Consider the following 9952-nt stretch of genomic DNA (forward strand, 5'->3'; position numbering starts at 1 on the left):
CTCTGATACATCAGATCAGTTGGAAATATCTACTCCCTGACGATTTAGTTCGTTCAGAAGAAGAAACTCGTTTGCCCAGTCCTGATGCCTAACCATCAGTTGAAGACGTTTTCTTTACCCGGCGTACACAGTTCGGAAGAAACATTTGTTCCTATCCTAATATTCAGATTCAGATTAGTTGAAGGAACCGCCTCCGGATCCCCGTGGTCTTACGAAGGAGCAAGCCACTGATATCATCAGATCGGATGGAGATGTTTGCCTGATCGACTTTGTCTTTCAGATGAAGATTGTCCTACTTATTTTCTGGCATCATGTCCAGATCAGTTTAAAGGCATTCTTTCCCCGGCGTACACAGTTCGGAAGAGATATTGTTCCTATCCTGATTTCCAGTTCAGTTGAAGGAACCGCCTCCGGATCCCCGTGGTCTTACGAAGGAGCTAGCCCCTAATTCCCAGATTAGTTGGAATATCTGCCTGATGATTTAATTGCATCAGAAGAGATGTCTGCCCAGATTCCCAGATCATGATTCCCAGATCAGAGATACCTATTACCCGTTGATGCCCAGAGCAACCGGCGTATCTCCCTCGATTCCCAGATCGACCTAAGACATCTATCCCGATGCATGTTCGGAGACATTTTCTACGTCTGATACTCAGATCAGTCGAGATGTTCCTTCTCTTGATAACCAGGTCAATTGAAGTGTTTTCCCCTACCTGTGGGTGCCCGTTCCTTCTTATCGCAAGTTGGAGCATATTTAATTAGCCAGGTCAATTGAAGTTTTTTCTCCCTGTTCACAGGGTGGTACATTCCTTCTTGTTACAAGACGGAATCTTCTATTGATCAAGAGTGCAAATTTTCGAGTTCATTCTGGTATTCAACCTCCTTCCACCTCAACGGTTCGAAACTTTCGTTTCTCACTCGTCAGGTTCAAGAAGTTTGAATAGGGGCAGCTGTTGCACCCCAAAATTTGCCCTCTTTATTTGAGCTATAAGTTAATAATGACGTTTATTTCGTCATTCAAAAATTGAAGAAAAATAATAAAGAGTTTTCATGGGTTTAAGAAGAAAGGCGTGAAAAATGGTTTAAACAGTGGAAATACGAGAAAATTCACAAGTCTTATTCTGAAAGTGATATAAGCTAAATTCCCGCGTAAGCCCGACTGTTTCGACGATATCTACAACTTTCGTGTTCGGCTCGGAAGCCAGTTCTTTGAGGAAGGTTGCCATATTTGCAAATTACTTGAGGTTTCGTAGTGAAAAACAATGCTGAATGTAGGGTTTCGGACCTCGGAAAATTCATATCTCCTAATCCGCTCGTCGGATTCACTTGAAAATTTAACTGGAGCTCCGTACCATCATTACCAAGATTTCATATGTTCGGATCGAAGGCCAATTATGCACGGAAAATTCCCAGAATTTTAAGAATCATCGCGTTGTTTCGGTAAAAAGTGTGTTTTCGAGTATGTCGCGCCGAGTTTGAAAATTCATAACTTCTTCGATTTTTATCGTATGAAGTCCATTCCGGCGGCATTTTCTCGGAAATTTCGTTAGCTTCGTTTCTTCGTCACACATGCCTGTTCAGATTCTGAGCCGAAGATAGGGTTTTATCGAGTTCTTTGAGCGGTACTCACAAAATTCTGCACAGTCGCACCAGATGAATTGGCGTTTCTCGTCATTCAAACGGGCGTATTTTCTTCATCACTTATTGGATTGAGACGATTCTCGCGGCGACGAGTCAAGAATTTGGTCATCTTCATAGTGGCATTGGTTTCGTTCCGGAATTGAGAGCCGAACCGAGTTTCCTTAAAAACGAGCCAAAATAAGACGCACCGAGGGCAATTTGGACATTTCGCGTTGACAATATATAAACATTTTGCTCTTCACAAATCAAAAAGAGGACTCTCATAATTTCCATTCACCAAATTTGTCACAAACACTTTCTCTCAATTCTCTTTCAATTTTCATAGATCAAAACTACAAATCACATAAAAACTTTCATCAAGATTCATAAATCTTCATCAAGATCAAGAACATGGATTGAAGAATCAAGATCGAAGTTCGAATTTCTCTTCCTCTCTCCACATAGATTTACGCGCCACTCTCTCTCTCTCCCTCCGGATTTCGTTCGGGTTCGTGTCGCGTTCGTGTCGTGTTCGCGTTCGCATCGTGTTCGTGTTCGCGCTTCGGTTAGATCTTCATTCAGTAAGCTTTCGGATCTCGAATTAAGTGCTTAATTGTTGATTATTATGTGAATTCGGATCTAGATCTACCTATTGTTCTTGATTAATTGATAATTGATGATGATTGATCGGTGAATTTGTTCATACTTTGTTCGAATTTGTCGTGTTCATGTGAATTGTGTTTGGATTTTATGTTGATTGCATATAATTGTTGCTCGTTGATGATGAATTGTGATATTCGTGTTCGAATCCGTGATTATTGGATGATTTTGTGTGCTTAATTGTTGATGTTCATGTATGTTACTTGTGTCGCACTCAAAGTGTTTGCACAAATGCATGTGTAGTGCTTTTGCTTAATATTTGCCTTGCTTGACGCGTCGCACTTAGCATGTTTATTGATATGTGACTCACTTGATTCGCGGATTTACGTATAACATGAATTTTCAATGTTTGTTTGCTCTAATTTCAAGTTGGAACGGTTTTGGATTGAGTGCGAATGGCTCCGGAGCCTTAAAAATGCATAAAAACCTGTTTTGCTACGCCAGGAACCGGGTTGTCCCAGGCGGGAACCGGTTCCCACTCAATCCAAAATTGCTGGTTTTCTGTGTTTTTGTACCAGGAACCGAGTTGTCCCTAGGTGGGAACCGGTTCCTGCGTTGTTTTCCCCCCTGTGTTTTTGCACCAGGAACCGGGTTGTCCCTAGGTGGGAATCGGTTCCCAGTTATCTCAAATTTGCTTGGTTCTGTGTTTTTGTACCAGGAACCGGGTTGTCCCTAGGTGGGAACCGGTTCCCAGTTTTCTAAAATTCTGACTCTCTGTGTTTTTGTACCAGGAACCGGGTTGTCCCTAGGTGGGAACCGGTTCCCAGGTTTCTGAAATGTTGCTTCTCTGGTTTTTTATATGGGGAACCGGGTTTTCCTATGCAGGAACCGGTTCCTGAGTGCAATTTTTGTGTTTTTCTTTTCTAACTTCAAACCTTCGTATCTTTTTACTCGTAACTCTGATTTGCGCGTTCTTTATGTCGTTGGAAAGCTTGTGAAACGTGCTATCTCATGAGACGATTGATGTTGATTAATTGTAGGTTATTCATGTGTGTTTTCCCCTTGACATTTGTTGTCCATTTTATATGTGCGTTGATTGGTTTGCTTGTTCCTCTTGCAGGTGTATTGTGATCATGCTTGATGCATACGTTGATCGTTGTGCGCTTTTGTGGCTAATCGGTGTGCTGACTATTTGCTTTTGCTTTGCTAGCTCGCTTGCGGGATTCTACTTTCTTCGCTTTGCTTCGCCTTAGTTTACGGATCATCATCCGTTTGGTATTGATCCCGTTTCATTTTACTTTTCTCGCACTTTATCGCTTTACCGCATCATCCAATAACATGAGAAGTAGGACCTAGACATGCATCTGGCCAAGTCCTCGAAAGAGGCTCTGTTTTTGTTGGTGTGTTTATATTTGTGCTTTGCGGCAGGGAGTCACGGTGTAATAAGTCTTATATGGCACTCCATTAAGTCCTCATGGAAGGCACGCGGGAAGGGTTAGCAATCAACCCCCGCCTAGTTTCATCGAGTCCGTTTGGTATACGCACGCTTCGCGTCGCTCGCTTCCGAACTTGCAAAAGATCTTGTTATCGAGTATGTCAGGAAAAGGGTTCATGTAGCCGGACCCCCGCCTTTCCTATAGCTCGCGTCGCCCGACGTTGATGCTCGGTGTACGCACGCACCGTTTTCCTTTCAGATCCGTGACGGCTTGGTTGCTGAGAGGGGTCCGCCCTCTTGTCTATAGCCCGATCATTTTCACGAGGTCTAATGCTTGGTTGACTTGGGTTGAGCTTCTCCCCTTGGCTATGGCGGGACCGCTTTTCTACCATTCGGTCAGTACCGTTGGTTTGTTTGCTTTACGAGCGGATGCTCGTTTGTGTGATATTCTTGTGTGCCTCCCCTTTTCCCTCGCAGGTTGATAGCTTAGCTTAGACATGTACCCTTTGTATGATAACATTACGTAGCAAGCTTTCCCCCTAGTTTAGGTCTTCCTCATGCGTTCTTTAAAACACAAACCACACTCTTTGATTTTCTTTTCTTAAGAGCTTGTTATTTCCGCTCCATTCCCAAGCATAAGTCTCCAAAGGTCGAGCAGCGGAGTGTGAATGTAACTCATTCACCTAAAAAATATAAAACAAACAAAAATTAGTTAGCCGAGCTACAGTACCTCTGATTCCGCAAAACGGATACGTAGGCAGCGGGGTAGGGCCCGTGCGAGTACAATCCTTTCTTTTCCCTACATTCTGCATTCATTTTAGTCCAGATTAGCGTAGTTTGCTTACACACCCATAGTTTTAGACACAAGCGTGGATACCATCGAGTACGATGGGCGCGAGGGGTGCTAATACCTTCCCCTCGCGTAACCGACTCCCTTACCCTTTTTCTCTGGTCGTGAGACCGTTGTTTTGTTTTATGGTTTGCTGGCATTCCCTTCCTTTTCAGGATAAATATGTTAGTGGCGAATCTGTTAATTTTCGCGGTAGCGACAAATGCCACCTTAAATCGTTTTTTTAGTCTTCATCATTTACTCCCCTTTATTTTAGTAGGCGTCAGTCTTCTTCATCTGGCCGCATTGCATCAATATGGATCAAATAATCCATTGGGTGTACATTCAGAGATGGATCAAATTTCTTTTTACCCTTATTTTTATGTAAAGGATCTAGTAGGTTGGGTAGCTTTTGCTATCTTTTTTTCCATTTGGATTTTTTATGCTCCTAATGTTTTGGGGCATCCCGACAATTATATACCTGCTAATCCGATGCCCACCCCGCCTCATATTGTGCCGGAATGGTATTTCCTACCGATCCATGCCATTCTTCGTAGTATACCTGACAAATCGGGAGGTGTAGCCGCAATAGCACCTGTTTTTATATGTCTGTTGGCTTTACCTTTTTTTAAAAGTATGTACGTGCGTAGTTCAAGTTTTCGCCCTATTCACCAAGGAATATTTTGGTTGCTTTTGGCGGATCGCTTACTACTAGGTTGGATCGGATGTCAACCTGTGGAGGCACCATTTGTTACTATTGGACAAATTCCTCCTTTTGTGTTCTTCTTGTTCTTTGCCATAACGCCCATTCCGGGACGAGTTGGAAGAGGAATTTCCTAATTCTTACACGGATGAGACTGATCAGTGAAAAATTCTGACACCAATCATTTACGTATTACACCAAGAATTAATTGACAAGCGCATTAGTTTTATAGTTGGCTATGTTGATATAGCTTAGATAGGGAAAAGATATTACTAGGGTAGGGCTTAACTTTTAAATCTGGGGGCTTTGTTCCCGAAACTCCCTTCCTCCTCCCCGTCCTTTGAAAGCTAGAACATTCGCATAGAGGAGTATCCTTATCACGCATGTTTTTCCACTGATGACAAAATGACCTTCTATCCTCTTCTAGGGATTCCTACCCCTATATGGAGAGGGGAAATTATTATTTGAGTATTATGCATGAATATGCTTCTGCGCCGGGAATATCTCATAGCGGGAAGGCCCATAGATCATAAAGAGATGGGAATGGAGGCATTCCAGCCCAACATACTCCGGTGAATGGGTCGAGAGAGATAGAGAGGGGAGTGGGATACAGGAAGTATAGTGAAGAGTTGAGTGGCTATCCAACCATCCAATCAGCTATGGAGGGTGGTTTCAGCAAGCGGGTAAACCGATGATGACTAGTCAAAACGTAGGCCGATCGTCGCTCATCCCTCGTGTTCTCTCCCGTGAAGTGATTAATCCCTAAAATGGGCATGCAATCCCTATGGAAAATCCAGTATTCCAATTGTTCCCGAAACTCCCTTCCTCCTCCCCGTCCTTTGAAAGCTAGAACATTCGCATAGAGGAGTATCCTTATCACGCATGCTTTTCCACTGATGACAAAATGACCTTCTATCCTCTTCTAGGGATTCCTACCCCTATATGGAGAGGGGAAATTATTATTTGAGTATTATGCATGAATATGCTTCTGCGCCGGGAATATCTCATAGCGGGAAGGCCCATAGATCATAAAGAGATGGGAATGGAGGCATTCCAGCCCAACATACTCCGGTGAATGGGTCGAGAGAGATAGAGAGGGGAGTGGGATACAGGAAGTATAGTGAAGAGTTGAGTGGCAATCCAACCATCCAATCGGCTATGGAGGGTGGTTTCAGCAAGCGGGTAAACCGATGATGACTAGTCAAAACATAGGCCGATCGTCGCTCATCCCTCGTGTTCTCTCCCGTGAAGTGATTAATCCCTAAAATGGGCATGCAATCCCTATGGAAAAGCCAGTATTCCAATTGGAGTCAATTTCCACCCTCTGATGATCCATTCCGCCCTTCCGTATAGCCAGAAAGGTATGGAATCTTATGGATGACTTGAAGTAGTTCTTCCACCCTCCTCTTTCACCTATCCCTTAACTCCCTAGGGGATTCCGTACAGCTATACAATCACGGTCAATCGCTCGGAGGGAGGGAATAGAAGCAAGCATATTTCGTTCAGTCGGTAATGAATCAATACGCAGGGAAACTTTCTTCCATGGGAATGGCAAGTCTCGGACAGGCTCATATTAGTTGGGTATGCTCTTTCCATAGGCGACTTTCCAGAAGGTCTTCAAGGTGGATATGCTCTTCTTCGATGGTATTTCTGAGAAGAAGATTCATAATTAACTACAATTTTTGACTTCAGCTGTCCTCAAAAAGATATTTATAGCGAGCAGCACTACTAAAAATGACCGGGGGCTTCAACCATATTTCGCCCTATGCATCGGGAATTGGATCAAGATCAACTGCTTTTTAATTAAGCTTTTGGATTTGGCTCTCGAATTTACTATTGAAAAGGAAGGGATGTTGGGCGAGGTGATGGCTCTCTTTCAAGATATGCATCTCGAACCAGGTCTCCAACCGACACTTAAATTGGCCCTGCACTGGGGGTGCCCCTCCCCGGTCTCAAGAACTCGAGCGATCTTAACTTAATAGGTACTGGTAGCCTATTCGGATTGTATAGCTGTTGGGAAGCATAAAGATCGATCAATGTCCTGATTGCAAGGCATTAAGATGTCAATGCCTAGTAGTGAATGTGTTCCCGGTGGGTCTATCGTCAGTGTTCTAGTGCAAATAATATATATGTTTTTCAAAGCACGTCAAGACCAAAACAAAGCGAACGGACGGCAGATTACTTTGATCTCACGCGGGCCAATACTTCGGCAACTAAGAAGGGGGCTGGGCAATAAGGAGGCTCCTAGCTAAACTTGTCTCGTTCGCGAATGAACCCAACGTCAAGAAATGAAAGAGGCCGCCCTAAGCACCATCCTGTTTTGATCCTTGTTCCCCTTCTCGCCTCGCCCTATCCGACTGGACACCACATCTCGTCTTCAACTCATTCCGACACTGTGAGATCCTATGGTCACGCCTTAGTCCGAAGGTCTAAACGGGCTTTTGGGCTTTATAAATAAATGTGACTCTCCACCTATTTCATTGTGTGCTTACCTCCCTTCTGCGCTAAAAAAAAGATAGTAGATAACGTAAGACTTTGCTTGGCTTGCTCCGAGCCATCTTGTTAAGGAAGGGCGGCTAGGGTGGGAAATGAAGAATCATGGAATTCAAAATAAGGAGATGAGAAGGAAGACTCTTAGTTGTTGAATGCGAGCCACTACATAGGTGGAATTTTATAAGCTCCTTTAGGCCCGGCTAGCCCGTAGAGTCTTAGGCTTTTTGCCACTTTCCATGACGCAAGGTCGGGGTCGTTACGAATAGGACACATAAACACCAAACCTTTGAAGGATGAGGTTCCAGTTTGCCATTCCTATTATTTATAGGCTTCCAGTCTCCTCAGAAGTCCGCTCTTCTATCTTCGCAGAATTCACTCGGCTCTCTTACTCACCTTCGCGTCTAGGGCATGATGTCTTTAACTTAAGATGATTCAATTGGTCAATCATCTTGTTATTCTTCCGGTCCTCTCTACGGGATTGGAAGAAGGATTTTTAACCCAAATGAGTTATAGTTCCTCCGAACCATGTCATTCTCGAAGTATGGCACAACACTCTGTCGAAAACACGAGGCAGGAGTGCGTCGAAGCATGAATTGACCTAGCGACGTGAACCTTGGGTGAGGTGCAGTGCACTAGCGAGCGACTTCCTTCCCCAAAACAAAAAAAAAGAATGCCGCTATCATTATCATGCGCGAAGCTAAGCTTGATAGGAGCCCGAGCTAAGAGAATAAAGCAAACTCGACATCACAAAACCAGGGATAGATCGCTCAAGGGAGCAACTCGAGATAGATGCAAGATTCTTTCTCCTGCCCTTCACTTAGAAAGAAAAGTCAATTTTGCAGCACGCACTAATTCCTAAGTTTTGTCGGTCGAATAGCCTTCTTGTGTGACCTTCCACGGGGTGGTAAGCTTTAGATAATAGGGGCGAGGTCCCCATACTACATAAGGCCATAAGCAGTGGCTCGACGGAGATGGTTCGAATCAAGCAAAACCAAAGGCATTCGTTGGCACCCGAGATGCTAAGGATCGAAGACAAACTTTTTTGATATGGAATAGTACTTTCTGTTTGTGCCCCTTTTTACGACCAAGTTACAATGGCTAGTACCTATCTGGGGATGCGCTGCTGTGGTGACGGACGCGATATGAGGACATGCTGGAGGGCCGTTGCGAGATCAACGCCTGGCTGGGATGGGAGGAACAAAATAGGGAGCTCAAGGAAAGGAGCAGTTCCTGCCTGGGAATGTTGTATGGCTCGCACGAGAGTCCCTGATGCGGGCCGGCACTGTTCGAGAAAATCAAAGCAGACCATGGGGGACTGACCCGAGCTATAGACAAAGAAGGACTTTGATAGATAGAAGAAGGCACTAAGACATCAAAAAGAGGGCTACTTCACTATGAATGGTAACATATGAATTGAAACTAATGCGATAGGTGTCAATTACCAAAAACGACTCGACCACTAACTCAATCCCGCGGGACATTTCTAACACAAGGCTGAAGATGGATGCGAAGAATATTTTACTCTCGAACCATCACACGGATTCCAACCCAACAGCCCATGATATAGTAAGAACCGAATGGAAAGGCAAAAAAAACGATTCTATATGCAGACGTGAAAGCTCTATCGATATAAGCATTCATTCTAGCCTATCTTTTTTTTAGAGAGGAACGATTCCCTCGTCTGAGAACTGCCATTCACGCACTATTCCTCCCCACTAAAAAGAGCGATTGAGAATCTCAATAACCTAAAAAAAAATGTAGAAGTGAGCGTACCCCAAAGCTATCCTCTCTTCCCCTTTTTTAGCTTTAGCCAACCCCATTTTTTTTCACCTTGAATTGGTCAAAGCCAAAAATATGATAAATAGAAGGAAGAGAGATCAGAAAGATAGGCAGACGACTTGACTATAGTATAGGTCGGATGTTTCCGTGAGCAGTAAGCAGCAGATCTCCCCTTATTTATTAAATTTTTTAAAGCTGGTGGCCGCCTGTGAATTCTTTCAAGGTAAGGGGCGGCCTGATTCGACATTGTTGTTTACTCTGATCCGATCGAGGTGGTTTTCGTTTACCAGCGCGTAGGCGGTCTAAGTTCCTATGACCGAGTATTTCTGGCCCCTGTGAACATCTTTTCTTAATGTATTAAAGAGGGCCTCTCTAACCGGTGAAAAGTGGTGGGTGTCCACTAACGGCCATTCCTGGCTCGGCTCCGATAACGCAATTCCGGAAGGAGTCGGTAGTTGGGCACTGGATCCCTTCGGACCTGGAGAACGCGTGA

At 44.1% G+C, this 9952-nt stretch overlaps 1 protein-coding gene across 1 annotated transcript in view; it reads right to left on the minus strand.

Moving 5' to 3' along the window:
* Positions 1–9601: 9601 nt before the first annotated feature.
* Positions 9602–9952, minus strand: part of LOC131609179 (NADH-ubiquinone oxidoreductase chain 2-like) — a 3679-nt gene continuing 3328 nt past the window's right edge. The window contains exon 2 of the mRNA XM_058880834.1: positions 9602–9952. This exon is cut by the window's right edge and continues 874 nt beyond it. The gene's annotated coding sequence lies outside the window, so the exon portion shown is untranslated.

This window comes from Vicia villosa, linkage group LG6 (assembly GCF_029867415.1).
Source record: "Vicia villosa cultivar HV-30 ecotype Madison, WI linkage group LG6, Vvil1.0, whole genome shotgun sequence".
NCBI lineage: Eukaryota > Viridiplantae > Streptophyta > Magnoliopsida > Fabales > Fabaceae > Vicia > Vicia villosa.